The following is a 9,583-nucleotide window of genomic DNA, read 5'->3' on the forward strand; positions in this document are numbered from 1 at the left end:
TGGAGCTAGTTTGATAGCAAATTGCCTTGATTAGGATGAAAGGAAGTTGAATTGATTGCGTTCGAGGAAGAATTGGATGAATGAAGTGCAAGATCAACCTGGAAAGAGGATTTCGCTCCTGACCCTTCCAAAGGGTCCAGAGCGAAAATCCTTATAGCTCTTATTTTCTTCCTTGTTTTGGCTAGGCGTTGCCATGTTGGAGGGTGAATTGGTATGTTCTTGCCTTGAGAGGTAGTTGGACACTTTGAAAGATGAAGATTTTGCCTAAATCATGAATTTCGCTCTTGACCCTTCCAAAGGGTCCAAAACGAAATTCTTTATTAACCTCATTTGCTTCCATGCTTGGGCTTCAAACCTTGTTCCTTGGGTGAAGAGTGATGGAATTTTACCTTGCAAATAAGATTGGGATTGAAAAGATGAAGAGTGTCATGTCCCCTCTTTAGTATGACATGACACTTTACGTGGATTTGCCTATTCCAGACTCTCGTAGGCAAATGGTTGTGATGAGAGAGTCATTTTGGTGTTTATTTGGTGATTGGATGGCTCATTATGCTCTTGGAGACATTATATTTATTATTACTTTTTATTTGGGGCCAAAATGTTATTGAGGTGCACTTTTTATTTTATGAAGTAACTTTTTATCTAAAAAGTGCAATGAGGCTTCTAGAAGATTCTATTATGGATACTTCTAGAAAGTCATGGATACTTCTAGAAAGACTAAGAGGCTTCTAGAAGATTCTATTATGGATACTTCTAGAAAGACTAAGAGGTTTCTAGAAGATTCTATTATGTGTATAAATAGACCCCATGGGTCTCTCATTTGGCATCGAAGTCTATTTTCTCTAGTGCATCTACTTGAGCATTTGTGGAGCTTGAAGGTCTGCAAATATCATTGATCTTTGGGAACGATAACTCCCTTAGATTAGCATAACTGAGGAAGTGAAATATCTTCTGAAGGGTTGCGTTATTGGAGATGGTACTCAGCCATTTCATGTTGGATTTCAATTGAAGGTTGATTTGAGGGCTTGTATTTGGTGAATAAGGGTTTTGAATTCATCCCAGCTCAAAATTTGGTACTGCAGCCGCACAGTACAACCCAGGTACGGCCTGCAGCAGGGACACCTGATCATGACAATAAGAGTGTAGCAGGTTCACAGGGTGCTCCTAGGCACAGGTCTTGGACAGCGGATAGACCTACTCGTCCTACTTTCCTTAGAGAGGAGGCTCAGGAGGCAGGAGAGGGCGATGTACAAGATGAGTTTTAGGATGATCTTAGAGCTGCTACTGCAGAGTGGTAGGCATTACCACCACATGTACGTGAGTTACTTAATTTTGATCGTTACTTGAATCAGAGGAGAGAGCACATGAGGAGTACTCAGCAGAACAGGAGACCTAGAGGCCATGACAGTGAGTTGCAGCGAGCTGCTAGCAAGCTCACTTTACCTTCCTTTGATGGTAGTGGACGGATGACAACACAGGCATGGATACATAAGTTGGATACCTTCTTAGCATTGAGGCCCATGTCGGAGATAGATGCCATCAGATACGCCACCTTGCATTTGGAGGGCGCAGCTCATGACTGGTGGTCACATGGTATGGTTACTTTACAGCACAACCAGGTGATTTCATACCAGGATTTTGTAGACAAATTGGTGGAGCGTTTTGATAGGAAGGATCCTGAGATATTCTTTCGTGATCTTGCACAGTTGAGATAGATAGGCAGCTTGGAGATGTATATCAGTGAGTTTCAACGGTTGTCAGTTATGGTACAGGATGTATCAGAAAGACGGTTGGTCATACTATTCACTGAGGGATTGTCTGAACCCCTCAAGGGTTGGATCAAGGCATTTGAACCATCGACATTATAGGAGGCCATGAGGAAAGCTCGCAGTATGGAGCTTACAGCACCTTCTAGCAAATTCACCCCTAGGAGTTCTACTTCTTTCAGAGATAATAAGAAGTTTGATAAGGAGAAAGGGAGGAAGGTTGATACCAAAGGGAAATCCACCACACCCTTGGATACTGAGGCACTTAATGACCTACGCAGGAAGAAGCTATGCTTCTATTGCAAAGGTCCTTATGACAGGGATCATGACTGTCCGTTGAAGCCTAAGGGGAAGGCCAATAGAGTTATGTGGGCATACTATGAGGACTCAGATTCAGATAGCGCAGTACATGAGAATGAGCACAGTGACACAGAGCCGGAGGTAGAGGCAGAGGCTACAGAGCCTAAGGATGAGCTGGAGTTACATTTGCAGCAGGCACGCTTGTCCAGTATCCAGCAGGAGGGGTCCTTTAGATTGCGTGGAGTTCTAGCAGGACAGAAGGTGATTACCCTAGTTGACACAGGTGCTACGCACAATTTCATTGATGCACGATTGGTTGAGCGCCGTGGCATTGAGACAAAGGAGTTTGAGGTTCTCCGAGTACAGGTTGCTGATGGTTACACTCTTAAGTGTAACGGGATGATTAGAAACATGCCTCTACGCTTGAACAAATATGAGTTCAAAGCGGATTACCATGTAGTTAACATGGGTGACGTAGACATTGTATTGGGGATGACTTGGTTACATTCATTGGGTGAGGTCACTCTTAGACTCAGAGACATGGAGATTAAGTTTGAGGTTGATGGGAGACAACATGTATTGAGGGCTATCAGAAATAGTGATGTTAGAACTATTTCTTTCAGGCGCATGGAGAGGTTGGTTAGACACGATGGGATTGGATGGGCAGCCATGTGTACTCTCATGCCTACATAGGAGGAGCATCAGAAGGCAGAGTATCACCTTGACATTCAGAGATTGAGAGAACGATATGATAGGGTGTTCAGTGACATTCCACCTGGTGCACCACCTGACAGGGGAATAGAGCACATCATTGAGTTAGAGGAGGGTGCTAAACCTGTGATGATCACACCATATAGGCATCCTAAGAGACTCAAGGATGAGATTGAGAAAACCATCAAGGAGCTGCTTGAGATGGGGCATATTAGACCGAGCAAGTCTCCTTTTGCTTCTTCAGTAGTGTTGGTGAAGAAGAAGGATGGCTCGTTACGTATGTGCATTGACTATTGGGTGTTGAACAAGAGGACTATTAAGAATAGATACCCTATCCCACGGATTGATGAGCTGATAGATTAGCTTCATGGGGCATGCTCCTTCAGCAAGATAGATTTGAGATCAGGATATCATCAGATCAAAGTTAGAGAGCAGGATGTGGAGAAGACGGCATTTAGATGTCATTGTGGACACTTTGAGTTTGTGGTCATGCCATTTGGGTTGACCAATGCACCAGCTACTTTTCAGTCTACGATGAATAAGGTCTTCCATCATCAGTTGAGGAGATTTGTATTGGTTTTCTTCGATGACATTTTGGTATACAACAGATCATGGCAGGAACATCTTGAGCATCTGGAGACAGTATTAAGCATATTGCAGAAGGAGTCCTTGTATGCCAAGGAGTCCAAGTCTGATTTGGGTATGACTGAGCTCTTGTATTTAGGACATATTATCAGTGCAGAGGGAGTAAGGATGGATCCTGATAAGATCCATGCTATAGTAGAGTGGCCTATTCCTGAGAACTTGACACAGTTGAGAGGGTTCCTGGGCCTATGTGGCTTCTACCGCAGATTCGTTAGTGGATACTCACGACATGCAGCCCCTATGACAGATTTGCTGAAGAAGGGGGCCTTTGATTGGACACCGGAGGCACAGACTTGCTGTGACAGGTTCAAGGAGATCATGACCTCATGCCCGATGTTAGCCTTGCCTGATTTCTCGAAGCCATTTGAGTTTCAATGTGATGCATCCGGCGATGGTATAGGTGCTGTGTTGATGCAGGACAAGCACCCTATTGCATATGAGAGCAGGAAACTCTGTGGTCCAGAGAGATCTTTCAGCATCTATGACAAGGAGATGTTAGCCATCATGCACGCATTGGCTAAGTTTAGACAGTATCTAGTGGGTGGTAAGTTTTGTATTAAAACTGACCACAACAGTTTGAGGCATTTCCTTAGTCAAAGAGATCTCAACGATAGACAGCAGAAGTGGGTGAGTAAGCTACAAGCTTACGATTTTGACATATCATACGTGAGAGGGACTCAGAATGTGGTAGCGGATGCATTGTCACGTAGACCACATCTCAGTGCATTGATTGAAATATTAGAGGATTGGAGACATATGATAGTGGCAGAGTATGCTAGAGACCCATGGGCGTCAGGGATAGTTGATGGGTCAGTTATTGATACCCGGTATACACTTGTAGATGATTTGATTATCTACAAGAGCAGGATATTTCTAGTCCCAGGATCGAAGGTGAAGCAATCTATATTGAGGGCTCTTCATGATTCACCTACAGTTGGTCACCCCGAGTACTTCAAGACATATAGACAGGTTCGGGAGCGGTTCACTTGGAAAGGGCTTAAGTCAGATGTTTTGCAGTATGTTTGTGAGTGCCCTGTTTGTCAGCAGAACAAACAAGAGCACACCTTTCCAGCTGGGCTCCTACAGCCACTTCCCATTCCAGATCAGAAGTAGGAATGCATATCTATGGACTTCATTACGGGCTTGCCCAAGGCTCAAGGGCATGATTGCATCTACGTAGTAGTGGATAGACTGATGAAGCATGCACACTTCTTTCCCATCACTACTACTTACACAGCAGTACAGGTAGCCGAGGTCTTCTTCAGAGGGGTCTTCAGATTGCATGGGATACCCCGCAGCATAGTGAGTGACAGGGACAGTAGATTTTTGAGTCACTTTTGGCAGGAGGTATTCAGACTTTGTGCCACTGAACTTACACCTAGCACTAGTTATCACCCACAAACGGATGGACAGACGGAGATAGTGAACAAGTGGGTGGAAGGTTATTTGAGGAATTATGTGGTTGGTCGGCAGAGGGCATGGGTGAGATGGATTCATTTGTGTGAGTATTGTTACAATACCACATTCCACATGTCGATTCAAATGACACCTTTCAGAGCTCTATATGGCTATGATGCGCCTAACTTCATTGATTTGCTGATGTCTGATGTTAGAGTTCCACGTGCTGGGGATTTGCTTCAGGAGAGCAAGGACATTGTTGATGCTCTCAAGGATAATATGGCCAAGGCACAGAATCAGTACAAGCAGTACGCAGATCGGAAGTGGATTGAGAGGAGTTTTGAGGTTGGTGATATGGTTTACCTCATGCTTCAGCCCTATAGACAATCTACTCTTAAGAAGAGTGGGTCAGAAAAGCTTAAGCCGCACAGGAAAGGTGTGCAAAATCACAGTTAGGAGCCCAGCTGGAAAGGTGTGCTCTTGTTTGTTTTGCTGACAAACAGGGCACTCACGAACATATTGCAAAACATCTGACTTAAGCCCTTTCCAAGTGAACCGCTCCCGAACCTGTCTATATGTCTTGAAGTACCCGGGGTGACCAACTGTAGGTGAATCATGAAGAGCCCTCAATATAGATTGCTTCACCTTCGATCCTGGGACTAGAAATATCCTGCTCTTGTAGATAATCAAATCATCTACAAGTGCATACTGGGTATCAATAACTGACCCATCAACTATCGCTGACGCCCATGGGTCTCTAGCATACTTTGCCACTATCATATGTCTCCAATCCTCTGATATTTCAATCAATGCACTGAGATGTGGTCTACGTGACAATGCATCCGCTACCACATTCTGAGTCCCTCTCACGTATGATATGTCAAAATCGTAAGCTTGTAGCTTACTCACCCACTTCTGCTATCTATCGTTGAGATCTCTTTGACTAAGGAAATGCCTCAAACTGTTGTGGTCAGTTTTAATACAAAACTTACCACCCACTAGATAGTGTCTAAACTTAGCCAATGCGTGCATGATGGCTAACATCTCCTTGTCATAGATGCTGAAAGATCTCTCTGGACCACGGAGTTTCCTGCTCTCATATGCAATAGGGTGCTTGTCCTGCATCAACACAGCACCTATACCATCGCCGGATGCATCACATTGAAGCTCAAATGGCTTCGAGAAATCAGGCAAGGCTAACACCGAGCATGAGGTCATGATCTCCTTGAACCTGTCAAAGCAAGTTTGTGCCTCCGGTGTCCAATCAAAGACCCCCTTCTTCAGCAAATCTTTCATAGGGGCTGCATGTCGTGAGTATCCACTAACGAATCTGCGGTAGAAGCCACATAGGCCCAGGAACCCTCTCAACTGTGTCAAGTTCTCAGGAATAGGCCACTCTACTATAGCACGGATCTTATCAGGATCCATCCTATCAAAACGCTCCACCAATCTGTGTACAAAATCCTGGTATGAAGTCACCTGGTTGTGTTGTAAAGTAACCATACCATGTGACCACCAGTCATGAGTTGCGCCCTCCAAATGCAAGGTGGCGTATCTAATGGTATCTATCTCCGACATGGGCCTGAATGCTAAGAAGGTATCCAACTTATGTATCCATGCCTGTGCTGTCATCCGCCCACTACCATCAAAGGAAGGTAAAGTGAGCTTGCTAGCAGCTCGCTGCAACTCACTGTCATGGCCTCTAGGTCTCCTGTTCTGTTGAGTACTCCTCATGTGCTCTCTCCTCTGATTAGGTAACGATCAAAATTAAGTAACTCACGTACATGTGGTGGTAATGCCTGCCACTCTGCAGTAGCAGCTCTAAGATCATCCTGAAACTCATCTTGTACATCGCCCTCTCCTGCCTCCTGAGCCTCCTCTCTAAGGAATGTAGGACGAGTAGGTCTATCCGCTGTCCAAGACCTGTGCCTAGGAGCACCTTGTGAACCTGCTACACTCCTATTGTCATGATCAGGTGTAACTCTACCCTGCTCCTGAACTCTGGGCTGAACCACTCTCTCCATCATAGTGGTCAAAGCACGCAATGACTGGACTATCTCCTACTGTCCAGTAGCCATGGTTCTGAAAAAGTCCCTAGCCTCATCATCCTCATTCCTGGGAACTCTAGGTGGACTCTGTGTCACTGTGCTCATCCTCCTGTACTGCGCTATCTGAATCTGAGTCCTCATAGTATGCCCACATAACTCTATTGGCCTTCCCCTTAGGCTTCAACGGACAGTCATGATCCCTGTCATAAGGACCTTTGCAATAGAAGCATAGCTTCTTCCTGCGTAGGTCATTAAGTGCCTCAGTATCCAAGGGTGTGGTGGATTTCCCTTTGGTATCAACCTTCCTCCCTTTCTCCTTATCAAACTTCTTATTATCTCTGAAAGAAGTAGAACTCCTAGGGGTGAATTTGCTAGAAGGTGCTGTAAGCTCCATACTGCGAGCTTTCCTCATGGCCTGCTGTAATGTCGATGGTTCAAATGCCTTGATCCAACCCTTGAGGGGTTCAGACAATCCCTCAGTGAATAGTATGACCAACCGTCTTTCTGATACATCCTGTACCATAACTGACAACCGTTGAAACTCACTGATATACATCTCCAAGCTGCCTATCTGTCTCAACTGTGCAAGATCACAGTTGAGACAGATAGACTGTTACAACTGTGCACTTCTATCATAAAAATTGACAACAAAAACCATGCAATGGAACCTGGAAATCGCTCCTTGAACTCCGATTATGAAATGCTGATGAAAGGAGGACTGGACTGTCCCAAGAATGCCCTGCTGTCACTACCGTACTGTCCCTGCTGCAGGCCGTACCTGGGTCGTACTGTGCGGCTGCAGTACCAAATTTTGAGCTGGGATGAATTCAAAACCCTTATTCACCAAATACAAGCCCTCAAATCAACCTTCAATTGAAATCCAACATGAAATGGCTGAGTACCATCTCCAATAACGCAACCCTTCAGAAGATATTTCACTTCCTCAGTTATGCTAATCTAAGGGAGTTATCGTTCCCAAAGATCAATGATATTTGCAGACCTTCAAGCTCCACAAATGCTCAAGTAGATGCACTAGAGAAAATAGACTTCGATGCCAAATGAGAGACCCATGGGGTCTATTTATACACATAATAGAATCTTCTAGAATCCTCTTAGTCTTTCTGGAAGTATCCATAACTTTCTAGAAGTATCCATAATAGAATCTTCTAGAAGCCTCTTACTCTTTCTAGAAGTATCCATAATAGAATCTTCTAGAAGCCTCATTGCACTTTTTAGATAAAAAGTTACTTCATAAAATAAAAAGTGCACCTCAATAACATTTTGGCCCCAAATAAAAGTAATAATAAATATAATGTCTCCAAGAGCATAATGAGCCATCCAATCATCAAATAAACGCCAAAATGACTCTCTCATCACAACCATCTGCCTACGAGAGTCTGGAATAGGCAAATCCACGTAAAGTGTCATGTCATACTAAAGAGGGGACATGACAGTCCGCCCTTCCTGAAATTGCTTGGCCTCAAGCAATCTCAATGCAGGATGCTGCAGAATGGCTTCAGTCTCCCAAGTTGCATCCTCAACAGGAAGATCTCTCCACTTCACCAAATACTCCCTGATAACTCTCCTGCGGAGCTGTTTCTCCCTACTATTCAAAATAGACTCTGGCACCAATATCAACTTCCCCTCATCATCCAAGGGTGGTAGCACTGTGGAAGGCACAACATGCTGTCCTAATGCCTTCTTGAGGCGCAACACATGGAACACATTGTGCACCCTGCTATCTGCTGGAAGCTCAAGCTCATAAGCCAACTCTCCTACCGGCCTGATAATCCTGAAAGGCCCATAATAGCGCGGCTTAAGCTTTTCTGACCCACTCTTCTTAAGAGTAGACTGTCTATAGGGCTGAAGCATGAGGTAAACCATATCACCAACCTCAAAACTCCTCTCAATCCGCTTCCGATCTGCGTACTGCTTGTACTAATTCTGTGCCCTGGCCATATTATCCTTGAGGGCATCAACAATGTCCTTGCTCTCCTGAAGCAAATCCCCAGCACGTGGAACTACAAATGAATCCATCTCACCCATGCCCTCTGCTGACCAACCACGTAATTCCTCAATTAACCTTCCACCCACTTGTTCACTATCTCCGTCTGTCCATCCGTCTGTGGGTGATAACTAGTGCTAGGTGTAAGTTCAGTGCCACAAAGTCTGAATACCTCCTGCCAAAAGTGACTCAAAAATCTACTGTCCCTGTCACTCACTATGCTGCGGGGTATCCCATGCAATCTGAAGACCCCTCTGAAGAAGACCTCAGCTAACTGTACTGCTGTGTAAGTAGTAGTGATGGGAAAGAAGTGTGCATACTTCGTCAGTCTATCCACTACTACGTAGATGCAATCATGCCCTTGAGCCTTGGGCAAGCCCGTAATGAAGACCATAGATATGCATTCCTACTTCTGATCTGGAATGGGAAGTGGCTGTAGGAGCCCAGCTGGAAAGGTATGCTCTTGTTTGTTCTGCTGACAAACAGGGCACTCACGAACATACTGCAAAACATCTGACTTAAGCCCTTTCCAAGTGAACCGCTCCCGAACCTGTCTATATGTCTTGAAGTACCCGGGGTGACCAATTGTAGGTGAATCATGAAGAGCCCTCAATATAGATTGCTTCACCTTTGATCCTGGGACTAGAAATATCCTACTCTTGTAGATAATCAAATCATCTACAAGTGTATACCGGGTATCAATAACTGAC

The sequence above is a fragment of the Cryptomeria japonica genome, chromosome 7 (genome assembly GCF_030272615.1).
Source record: "Cryptomeria japonica chromosome 7, Sugi_1.0, whole genome shotgun sequence".
Classification (NCBI taxonomy): Eukaryota; Viridiplantae; Streptophyta; class Pinopsida; order Cupressales; family Cupressaceae; genus Cryptomeria; species Cryptomeria japonica.